Source organism: Bos mutus, chromosome 7 (genome assembly GCF_027580195.1).
Source record: "Bos mutus isolate GX-2022 chromosome 7, NWIPB_WYAK_1.1, whole genome shotgun sequence".
Lineage (NCBI taxonomy): Eukaryota > Metazoa > Chordata > Mammalia > Artiodactyla > Bovidae > Bos > Bos mutus.
The window spans coordinates 78,498,618-78,510,322 of NC_091623.1; the positions used below are offsets into that span (position 1 = coordinate 78,498,618).

The 11,705-nt window shown below is 51.3% G+C and overlaps 1 protein-coding gene and 1 non-coding gene across 7 annotated transcripts in view; both read left to right on the plus strand.

Annotated features, from left to right (window-relative positions):
- Positions 1-3,888: 3,888 nt before the first annotated feature.
- Positions 3,889-3,995, plus strand: LOC138988667 (U6 spliceosomal RNA). Its single transcript, XR_011464939.1, has one exon. It is a non-coding gene; the product is annotated as a U6 spliceosomal RNA (small nuclear RNA).
- A 6,495-nt stretch (positions 3,996-10,490) lies between these two features.
- NSD1 (nuclear receptor binding SET domain protein 1) overlaps positions 10,491-11,705 on the plus strand; it is a 148,824-nt gene continuing 147,609 nt past the window's right edge. Inside the window, exon 1 of one of the 6 annotated variants that reach the window (XM_005904595.3) lies at positions 10,491-10,623. The gene's annotated coding sequence lies outside the window, so the exon portion shown is untranslated. Of the gene's footprint in view, positions 10,624-11,151; positions 11,420-11,482; positions 11,698-11,705 lie in introns of those variants that run through there. The other 5 variants (XM_070374134.1, XM_070374130.1, XM_070374132.1 and 2 more) reach the window with 5 other exon arrangements.

The window sequence follows — 11,705 nt, forward strand, 5'->3', positions numbered from 1 at the left end:
AGCAGCAGCAGCATCTGCTCTCTGGGCCACCCATCCCGCTATGGCCCCATTCAAACACCCTGTACCTCCTTGACCTCAGTGACCTCTCATCATTATTGTACCCTCAACTTTCCCCTCCCAATTGACTTCTTCCCAAAACACTGTACTTATTCAATGTTATTCATTCAATAAGACATTGAATAAGTTTCAATTGATTTACTCATTCAATCCACAATTATCTGTCAAGCATCTACTCTGCACCAAGGCACTGGGAACACAGCTGTGAACGAGTCCTAATTTCTTGGTATGTCTATTGTAGACATTGAGAAAGATGGAGGTATGGGACGAAAAAAAAAAAAAATCAGGCAATTTAGACTATAATTTATAAGGCTGGGAAGGAGAGGGAGGGATAGATTGGGAGTTTGAGATTGACATGTACACACTGCTATAGTTAAAATAACATGCTTTTCCATAAAAAAAGAAAAAGAAAAGACTTTGTACTATTGGCATAAAGATAGGTCTATTGAGTCAGTGATAATGAGGTGGATGAACCTAGAGCCTGTTACACAGAGTGAAATAAGTCAGACAAATATCATATATTAACACATAAATATGGAATCTAGAAAAATGGTACTGATTGACCTGTTTGCAGGGAAGGAATGGAGATGCACATGTAGAGAAGGGACTTGTAGACACAGCGGGGAAGGAGAAGGTAGAACGAATGGAGAAAGTAGCGTTGATATGTATACACTATTGTGTAAAATAGACAGCTGGTGTGAAGTTGCTATATATACAACGGGAGCCCAGCCTGGTGCTCTGTGATGACCTAGAAGGGTGAGGGGAAGGAGGGAATATATGTATAAGTATGGATGATTCGAGTTATTGTATGGCAGAAACCAATACAACATTGTAAAGCAATTTTCCTCCAACTAAAAATAAATTTTATAAAAGATCTATTGGTCAATGGAATAGATTGAGAATTCAAGAAGAAACCCATGCTTTTATGGTCAACTGATTTTTTCTTTATTTTTAATTAATTAATTTGTTGAAATTAATTTAATTAATTTAAATTAATTAAATTTTTTGGCCACACTGTGCTGCATGTGGGATCTTAGTTCCCCAACCAAGGACTGAACCCACACCCCTTGCATTGGAAACATGGACCCTTAAGCACTGGACCATCAGGGAAGTCCCTGATTTTTTGGCAAGGGTGTCAAGACCATTATTGAAGAGGAAAAGTCAGTTTGTTTAAAAAAAATGCTGTTGGAACAACTAGCTATCCACATGCAAAAGAAGGAAGTTGGATCCCTACCTCACACTATAGTAAATTAACTCAAAAGTTCTAAATGTAAGGGCTAAAACTATTTCATGGGATTAAACAATGGTTTCTAAGATATTACAAAAAACACAGCAACAAAAGAAATAAAAACCAGATAAACTGGACTTCATCAAAATTAAAAGCCTTTGTATTTCAAAGGATATTACCAAGAAAGTGAAAACATAAGTCACAGAATGGGATAAAATATTTGTAAATCTTATAACCAAAAATGACTTGTATCCAGAATACATAAAGGATCCTTATAACTCAACAACAAAAAAAGATATTACCCAATTAAAAAATGTGCAAAGAATCTAGATATGTCTTGAAAGAAGATATACAAATGGTCCACAAACACAAGAAAACGAGCTTAACATCACTAGTTGTTTGGAAAATGCACAAAGGGATACGATTTTGTACCCACTAAGATACTTATACTCGAAAAGGCAGATAATAAAAAACATTGGTGAACATGTGGAGAAATTGGAACCCTCACACATTGCTGGTGGAAATGTAAAATGGTACAGACACTTTGGTAACATTCTTCAAAGAGTTCCTGATAATTCCTGAAAAGATTATACATGGAGTTACCATATGATCAACAATTCCACAATTCCACTCCTAGTATATATTACAAATAAATGAATTCACATGTCCATGCAAAATTTTGTACATGAATGTTCACAGCAACATTGTCCATAATAACCCCAAAGTGAAAGCATCATTGAAAAACAAAACAGCAACTGATAAATGAAATGTGGTATATGTATATAATGGAGTATTATTCAGCCATAAAAAGGAATGTAATACTGCTACAAACCACAACATGGATGAGTCTGGAATACATCATGCTCAGTGAAAGAAACCAGACATAAAAGACCATGTACTGTTTGATTCCATTTATATGACATGTCCAAAACAGGCAAATCCACAGAGATAGAGAGTAGATGCGGAGAAGGCAATGGCACCCCGCTCCAGTCCTCTTGCCTGGAGAATCCCATGGACGGAGGAGCCTCGTGGGCTGCAGTCCATGTGGTCTCGAAGAAAGAGTCGGACACCACTGAGCAACTTCACTTTCACTTTTCACTTTCTCGAATTGGAGAAGGAAATGGCAACCCACTCCAGTGTTCTTGCCTGGAGAATCACAGGGACGGGGGAGCCTGGTGGGCTTCTGTCTATGGGGTCGCACAGAGTCCAACACCATTGAAGCGACTTAGCAGCAGCAGAGAGTAGATGAGTGGTTGTTAGGGCCTAGGGGAAGGGAGGAAGTAGGGTGTGACAGACTGCTGAAGAGTACAAAGTTTCTCTTTAAGTGATGAAAGTGCTCTGGGATTAGATAGTGGTGATGGCTGCACAACTTTACCGGTGTATTAGAAACCACTGGGGAATTCCCTGGCAGTCCAGTGGTTAGAACTCTGTGCTTCCACTGCAGGGGACCCAGTTTGATTCCTGGTCAGGGAACTAAGATCCCACAAACTTCAAGGTGCAGCCAAAAACAATTTTTAAAAATTAATTTTAAAAAAGAGATCACTGGATTGCACATTTTACTTATTTATTTACTTATGTATTATTTTATATATTTTTCTATTTTTTGGCTGCACCACATGGCTTGCAGAATCTTAGCTGCCTGACCAGGGATTGAACCTATGCCCCCTGCAGTAGAAGACCAGAGGCCTAACCATTGGACCACTAGGGAACTCCTAGATTGTACATTTTAGAAGGGCAGATTTTATGGTATGTGAATCATATCTCAATAAAAAGAAAATAAATAAGTAGGGGAAAATCAGATAATTTCAGGGGATGGTAATTGCTGTAAGTTACCTCAACAGGAAGATGTAACAGAGTGACCTGGTGTCAATTGGAAGTCCTCAAGTTGAGGGAGGAGCCAGGGAAGCCTGTCTGAAGAGAGACTCTTGAACTCATAGATAGAAAGAGTCCTGGCAGAGGTGGGAATGGAATCTTCCAGACACAGGAACACAGACCCTGAGGTGGAATAGTTTACACAAGACTGAGTCTCTTCTGCCTTTAGAAAAAGTCTTCCCTCCTAGTCGCTCTCCAACATCCTCCTGTCCTACATGGCCACCTGTTTTCCATGGTTTTGGCCTAAGGTCTTTACCTGAGGGCTGTGAAGATTTTCCAGATTATTTGGAGCATAGTTGTTTTTCCAATCATGGTTTTTGCCTAAGGTTGTCACCTGGGGCATGTGAAGACTTTCCAGATTTTTCCGAGCTTAGTTGGAGTTAAGGGTCCAAATTCCCAGACCTTTAACTTCCATTTGAACTCCTTGATCTGCCTCAGAAAACACCTCTCTTCAGTCCCTTCAGATGGCTTCCTGCTCATGAGAGATGAGCCACATCCCAGCCAGATGAATCTCTGTGGGCCAAGCACTCCAAAGAGAGGGTGCTGGAGAGCCCTCAGAGCTTCCTAAGGACTTACTTCATCCAGTAAACTCAGGGCAGGGCTTTAGCCTTGTCTGTCAGTCCTAGAATTAGAACCCAGCAAGGGCATGGTTGTCATGGGAACGCATACTATAACACACTGGTTTTAATTGAGAATGGAGTCAAATCTTTTCTGATGGAAAATCAGTGTGAGTGCTTGCTTCAGCAGCATGTATACTAAAATTGGAATGCTACGGAGAAGATTAGCATGGCCTTAGTGGAAGGATGATACGCAAATTCATAGAGCACTCCATATTCTTATATTAAAGTCAGTCTCAGTTGGCTGAGGCATTTGATGATGGGGCCCGGTTTTGCCATTTTAGACACATGAGAGACATTTTCTATAAATTGATAGAGCTGAATCTACAGCCCCAGGGCTTTATGATATATTTAAAGCACATATATAATATGAGTGAGTGAGTGTTGCTCAGTAGTGTCCGACTCTTTGTGACCCTATCCTACTGGGCTCCTCTGTCCATGGAATTTTTTCCAGGCAAGACCACTGGAGTGGGTTGCCCTTTCCTTCTCCAGGGGATCTTCCTGAACCCGGGATCGAAATTGTGTTTCCTGCAGCTCCTGCATTACAGGAGAATTCTTTATTGGTGAGCCATTAAGTGACTACTGGGTGTAAACTCTGAGCCTTCGACCACTTCCCAGAACAAGACACTGCTTCTTTCTCAGCCTCTGTTTTCATATGTAAAATAGGACAATATCCTCTTTTTGCAGGGAGATGAAGGGTGGGTGGGTGTAAAATGGTGACCCGTAGGCAGGCAGAAGGTACAGTGCTGTCCCGGCCACCAGCTGCAGACCTCCTCCTTCCTGTGACTTCATCCCCCTCCCCCCTTCCCAGAGCACTGCGTTCTTCCACATCCCCCTTTCTCCCCTGGCAATTAGTACCTTCAGAAGTGCTTGTCTGGAAACTAAGGGTGCCTCTGAAAAATCAAGTGCTCAGAGGAGAGGTTTGGAATGGAGCGAAGACTGACCTGTTGGGCTGGGGAGCCTGGTGGCATCTGAAGCAGGTGTCTCATGGGCAGCCCATGAGACCTCCTACCATGTCCTGCCTACATTGACATATTCAGTCTGCCCAATGACCTCATTTGTGAGGCTCAGGAAAGGGAAAGATTTGCTGGCAAGTGGCCCCACTGCAGTTTGAACCCACATCTGTCTGACTCCAAATACTATAGGCTCTCATACTTTCTGAAAGTCTCATCTGGCACAGAGGCCTGAGTGTTCCCCAAACATCCCTGAATCCTTTGAGGGATGGTTTGACATGACCAGGTGGTTCATGTGAAAGTGGAAGTCACTCAGTTGTGTCCCCCTGGACTGTAGCCCGCCAGGCTCCTCTGTCTATGGGGTTCTCCAGGCAAGAATACTGGAGTGGGTTGCCATACCTGCCTCCAGAGATCTTCCCAACCCAGGGATCAAACCCAGGTCTCCCACGTTGCAAGCCGATTCTTTACCGTCTGAGCCACGAGCCATAATTCTTCTGTCATTTGAAGACACAGACTAGAAAAGAGGTGATCATTAGGAAATGTTTCCCAAGCACTTACTCTGATCCTCATAGTCCTGGGCTTGGTCACTGGCGGTCATAGGGGGCTCACCAACTGGCTTGGACTAGATATGTAAAGCCAATAGTTACTGCAAGGGCTCATACAGGGGGAAAAAATGACTGCCTGCAAGGGAGGAAACAGGGAAGGCTTCCAGGAGGAGAAATCTTCTAAACTGGGCTCTGAAGCAAGTTTGCATGACAGGGGAAAAGGCAGAGGGGTGGGCCTGAGCACAGGATGGATGGGATGTGGCCTGTCCTGGCACAGTGATATACTGGGCAGCCAGGAAATTGAGGAGTGCAGGAGGGCAGAGATTAGAAGCCACTACACTCAGGGCTTTCCAAAGAGAACATTTGAAAAACAGAACACTTGAAGGTGAAAACTTGAATCCTTGGGGCTAGGGCTACAGGGTCAGGTTAGCTGACAGAAACCTGGTATTTTGGGCAGGAAGGAAATTGCTGGAGGGCTGTATGGCTCCAAATGCCAAACCTTCCTCAATCTTAAGTGGAAGCCTGATCCAGTTCTGGAGAAACCACTCGGTGGGACAGAAAGTCTTAGACCCATCACAAGGAGTGGTTGTAGTATTCACCAGCAGTGTTTGGGACTAATCACCACAGGCCTCCAAACCTCCCTACAAAGCCTGGCTATTTCATCAGAAAGCATATGCTGCTCTTGTCCAGCATTGATGAAGAGCTTGAACTGGGAGTTGGGGTGGGAGCTCAGCTCTGAATAAATCACACTTCCTCACTTCCTCCCTGGAAGATGGAGATAACAAGAGTGCCCATCTCAGGAGTAGATGAGAAGTGTCTTGCAGAGTAGCCAGCACAGAAGAGAAGCCACAACTGTTACTGTAACAAAACAGTCCTAGCATACCATACCCCAAGGCAAAGCCCTCTTGTTTCTAGAGGAGGTATCCATCTCTTCTGGGCACTGCTGGCAGAGTGAGCTTTCAGCTGCACAGATGAGATTCTTAATCTGCTTCTCAACCTTCCGTGGCTCCCTACTGCCTTTCCATTTAGAAGCTGAATTCTTTAGCTTAAAAAAGAAAGTCCTGAATTGTCAGGTCCCTGTGGCTTTCCCCATCTTCGTCTGAGGCCTCTTAACTGCACTCGTCACCCCTACCGCTCCTGCCTTGCACTAGCCTCTGACAACACTGAACTGTGGTCAGTCCCTCCAAAGCCCGGTTTCTGCTGGAATCTCTAATTTATCCCCTCCTTTCTCAGTTATTCCTGTATATCCTTCTGAGTTCCCTGTGAATGTTACTTCCATGGAAGGCCTTCTCTGACTGTCTCTGAGCTCTCCTCAGCTCCCCCAGCACCTCTGGGTTCTCTCTCAGTGTTCAGCTCTCTACCTTATTACTACTTCTCTGCCTTTCCCACAAGACTCTGAGGGGGAACACAATGAGTATCTGCTGAATCAATGCATAGCCTTTTTTTTTCTTTTCCTAATTACATAGCTTACAACCCCATGGACTATAGCTTGCCAGGCTCCTCTGAGGGGAATTTTCCAGACAAGAATACTGGAGTGTGTTGCCATTTTCTACTTCAGGGGGTCTTCCTGACCCAGGGATCAAACCTGTTTCTCCTGCACTGGCAGGCAGATTCTTTGCACCACGTGGGAAGCTATATCTGCTGAATTCATGAATGAAAGGGGAGGGCAGTTCTAAGAAAAAAGGAGTACACTGGCAGAATGTCTCTACAGGTATCTCTTTCAGCAAGTTACCAGTATCGGTAATTTACAGATGAGGAAACTGAGGCTAAGGTAATCTCACTCTGCCCACCACTCAAATTCCAGAGTCCTTATGCGCAAGGCACTGTACCGGGTCTTCTCACCTACTGTACCTGGAAGGTGTGTTTGCCAGGAGCAGAAGACGTGAACTGACAAGACTCTGAGACCTTGCAGAAGGGCTTAATCTTTCAGGCCTCATTTTTGCATAGGACCGCTAAAGGTTTAAAGGAACTCATGCATGTCAAGTACCCAGCATGGTGTCCAGTATGCTGCATAGACTCAGCAAGTATTTACTGATTCTAATCTCTGTCTTAAGGATGAGAGGCACAGGCCCAGTTCCTTGTGCTGAGACAAGGAGGGCAGGCCACAGCCCTATCCTTTCTTCCCCTACTTCGGGAGCCAGTGTCCTTTGAGAATATAGGGTCCTGTGTGTTCCCTCAACAAAATGCTGGCACCCAACAGGTGCTTAGCCTTCTGAATGGGAGTCACCAAAGGAAGCTGCTGTGGGTGAGACCTCTGTAGCCAAATTCTATTCTGAGAGGCAGAAAGGGACCCTTGAGTCATTCCAGGAAAGTCCAGGAGGTTTTCTCTGGGATTCAGTCTTTTCCCTAAGACCATCATCAGTAAGCTGTTCATCCCCAGCTGCCTGTCCTCCTTTAGCTCCTACGCTATTCTGTGTGGGGCAGTGGGAAAGAATCCACCTTCCAATGCAGGAGACGCACAGGGGACTTGGGTTCGAACTCTGGGTCGAGACGATCCCCTGGAGGAGGAACTGGCAATCCACTCCAGTATTCTTGCCCGGAAAATAACCTATGGACAGAGGAGCCTGACGGGCTACAGTCCATGGGGTTGCAAAGAGTTGGGCACAACTAAGCACATAGGCACTAGACCTATTCCATGGGGCCTGTGAAGTTGGAGAGAGAGGTTTGTTTAGGTCAGTGATGTCTAGAGGTCAGCTCTGGAGGAAGCATTGTGCTTGTCCCTTTTCACACCTTTGCACCTTTATTTAAGTGTTTTTTCCTAAGGCTGGGGGCTTCCTAAGGTAGGGATCTCATCCTTTGTTTCCCCAGCATCCTGCAAAACTGCCTGGAATACAAAAAAATGGTTGCTGAAAGAAGCAGTGAAACATCTCAGCATTTATCAAGTATGTAGTCTGTATAGGCTCCAAACACCTTTGCCTTGCAAGAGCCTCAGAGCCACCCTGTGCATTGGAAACCACAGGTGAGTAAACTGAGGCTTGTGGCTTTTTAACTGAGTGGCTCAAGGCCATTCATTGAGTGGCACCTCACAGGCCCTCAGGATGGTCATGGGAGAATAAAGGGTTGCAAGTAATCTGAATTGGGGCAGTTGATAGGAGGTAACTGTCAGTCGGAAATGACTAGTTCAAAAGATTAGGTGCGAGGGAGTCCCAGGTGGCGCTAGTGGTAAAGAACCCGCCTGCAAAGGCAGGAGACATGAGACGCTGGTTCGATCCTTGGGTTGGGAAGATTCTCTGGAGGAGGGCAGCCCACTCCAGTATTCTTGCCTGGAGAATCCCATGGACACAGGAGCCGGGCAGGTTACAATCCATACCGTGACATAAAATCGGACACGACTAAAACAATTTAGCATGCAAGAAGGAAGAAGGAGCCAGTCAGAGCTCCCCCATTGAATTGACTAGAAAGGATTAGCAGGAGTCACTCCTTAGCAGAACAAAGGACGGGTCCTTGTAGGGCGGGACCCTGGAGTGTAGACCCAGCTCTTCTTCAACTCACTGCCAACCTGACTATGCACTTGGGAACAGTCAGGATACCTCATTCTCTTCAACAGGAGGCCACCTGAGGTCACAGTGCTCCCCTCATCACACTGGTTCCAGGGGACACCTTCCTTCCAAGACAGCTTGCTTGCTTTCTTGGCAGGGATGCATCCCAGCACTCAGGTGTGGTAAGGACCTGTTGTCTATCTCCTTGGCTGGTCTGTGGGACTTGGAGGGAAGGAAGCTACGGGCATCCTGAGCTCCAAGTCTACTGGGGCCAGTTTCGGGGTGAAGGCTGAAGGACGGAATTTAGGGAGCAGCGAGCGAAAGCCAATACCGCGGAAGACAACGCCAAAAGTGCCTTTCTCCCAGGTGGGCTCGCCATTAACAGATAGAAGGATGGCGGGTAAACACTCCACTGAGGCAATAATTATGCACATTTACTAAGCCCTAGGAGGAATGGTAGTCACGTGGCTCTCGAGGGCGGCGCCCTCAGCTTTGAGATGGAGTTAACACTAATCACAGAAGGCTTTCTGGAGGAGGCGGAATTTTTTATGGCGGTCGTTTGTGATTTTTCTCTGAACATACAGGATGAACTTAGCACTCTAGGGACCAAATAGGTACCCAGGTGAGCATTTTGTCGGGGATCAAGCCGGGAGGGGGAGGGAGGGTCAGAGTTGGATCGGGTTAGGCGAAGGGCCTGGGGGAGGTCGGCGTCGCGGGGTCGTTATTTGGGTTTCCCCACCTGCCCTCGCGGTGTCTTTGGTGATTGGACGCAGTAGGCCAGTGCTGCGGGGCACCGGGTACTGGGTGCAGGCCTCGATGTGCCAGGCGCCCGAGGGCAGAGCGCCCCAGACCAGGAATTAGGCGAGCAGTCTTGGCGGGGCCAGCCCGGCGGTCCGCCCTCCCAGCCCTGTTCCGCCGGGGTCCCGATGTCCGGCCCGCAGGGGCGAGGCGCGCGCTCCCCGGGGAGCAGGGTTGCGGAGCAGGCGGCCTGCGCGGGGCGGAGGTGGCACGAGAGGGCCATCTGCCTGGGTGCAGAGAACTGCAGCGTCCGCGGTGCGAGGCTCGGCCCCTCCGGGCCCCCAGCCCGCGTCCACTGCCCCGCGCGCACACACCTACTGACGCCCGCCCGCGCCCCCGGCCCGAGTCCCAGTGCCAGGCCTAGACCCGGACTAGGCGCGGGAGGCGGTGCAGGGATTAGTGGACCCCTCCCCCAGCGCTCCCCTAGCCCCGCCCGGGGCTGCGAGGACCCCTGGGCCCGGGGGTGACGAGGGAGCTTCGTCCCGGCGGTGCCCGGGCTCGGGACTCGGCCTCACTGGGCGGGGGCCGCACCGCGGCAGGCCGAGGTGCGGGCGTGCTGTCAGATTGCTGCCCGGCTCGGGTGCGGGGGGTGGGCTCAGCGCGGGGGTCGCCTGGCCTCATCCCCCCACGGAGGCCAAGGCTGGGCGGGCAGTGCCCGGGCGGGTAACCCGACCCGACCCAGCTCCCGGGAGCCGCTCACCCCGCACGGCCGGGCAGGGGGAGGAAGAGGAATGGAGGGAGGGGGAAGGGAAGGGATGGTGGGTGAGGGGCTGTGGGGACCGCAGGGCTGAGTCCCCGGCCTGTCTGCGCTGCTCTAGGGCGGCTGCCTTTGGTGCCTGGGACGAGCCAGCCTCCGGCCTCGCAGGCGTCGGGCCTGCGGCAGAAGGGAGCCCTGGGGCTGCACAGGCTTGGCTCGGGGAGGCAGACCCGAGCTGCTGCCTCCATTTTGTTTCCTGCTCTGCTTGGTCTGTGGTGGTGGTGATGTGGGCTTGGGGTGCGGCCCGGCAGGGGGTTCACCTGCGGCCGCGCCTGCTCGGGGTTTGAGGCCTCGAAGACCCCAGCCCAAGCCCCCAGGTGAGCCCCGCGGTAGGAGGGGGGTTGCCTTGGTCTCGAGCCCGAGCCGAGCGGGCTGAAGGCAGGTGCCCAGTGGATAGGGAACCCGGGCTGTAACCTAAGATGGAGGCCGGGACTGACGCGGGCCCGAGCGGGGCTGGCGGGGCGGTCGGACAGGCCTCAGCCCAGCCAGGTGCCGCCGGGGCTGGGGCTCCAGACCGGTAGGGTTCTGGAAACGTGTGCAGCCCGGGGCCGGCGCAGCTCCCCGAGGTAGGTGAGGGGATCGGAGTGCCACCCACGACGCCCGCAGGCCCCGACACTCCGGGGAGGCGCGCGAGGCCCCTGGGGAGCCCGCCTCAGGCCCCGCCCGGGCAGTCGGGCCGGCCCGTAGGCCCGGGCCGCGAGCGGGCGCGCAGGGGGAGGGGAGGGGGCGGCAGCGGCGGCTCCGCTGATTGGGTGGCGCGCTCGCGAGCCCGACTTCACCCGCCCTGAACCCCGAAGAGTGAGGCAAAGGAGCGCGCGCCTTGGGGGAAGGGGTGCGCGCGCACTCGGGGCCCCAGCCGCACGCGGGCCGGCGCGAGGCGCTCGGTCGCACGCGCCACCGCGGGGGCGCGCGCGGTGGGGGTGTGAGGAGGAGGAGGCGGCGGCGGAATAGGCCGGGGCAGGTCGCGCTTGCTACCTTCTCTCCTGAAGAGAGACGCGGGGGGAGGGGGGTGCGGCGAGCGGCTCCACGCTCTCCCCACCGCTCCGCTCGCGCCCCAGTGTAATGAGGGTCACCCCCTCCCCCCAGCCGGCCCGGGAGGGGGCGCGGGGCACGGTAACTAGTGCGCTGGGGTGGGCGGCGGGCTGGCGCGAGCGGATGGGGGAGGCGGCCGGGCGGGGAAGATGGTGGTGGCCGTGAGGTGAGGGGCGCGGGGGAGGGCCGGGCGCGGCGCAGGGTTGGTGGCCCGCGGCGTTGCAGCCGCAGGCCCCCTCCCCCTACATCACTACCAGCCGGGCTCAGGCCTAGCCGGCCGGGCCTCCGCGAACTTCCTCCCCGCGCGGCCCGTGCCCCGCCGGCCTCCCGCGCGCACCTCGGCCTCCGCCTCCCTTCAGGTAGCCGG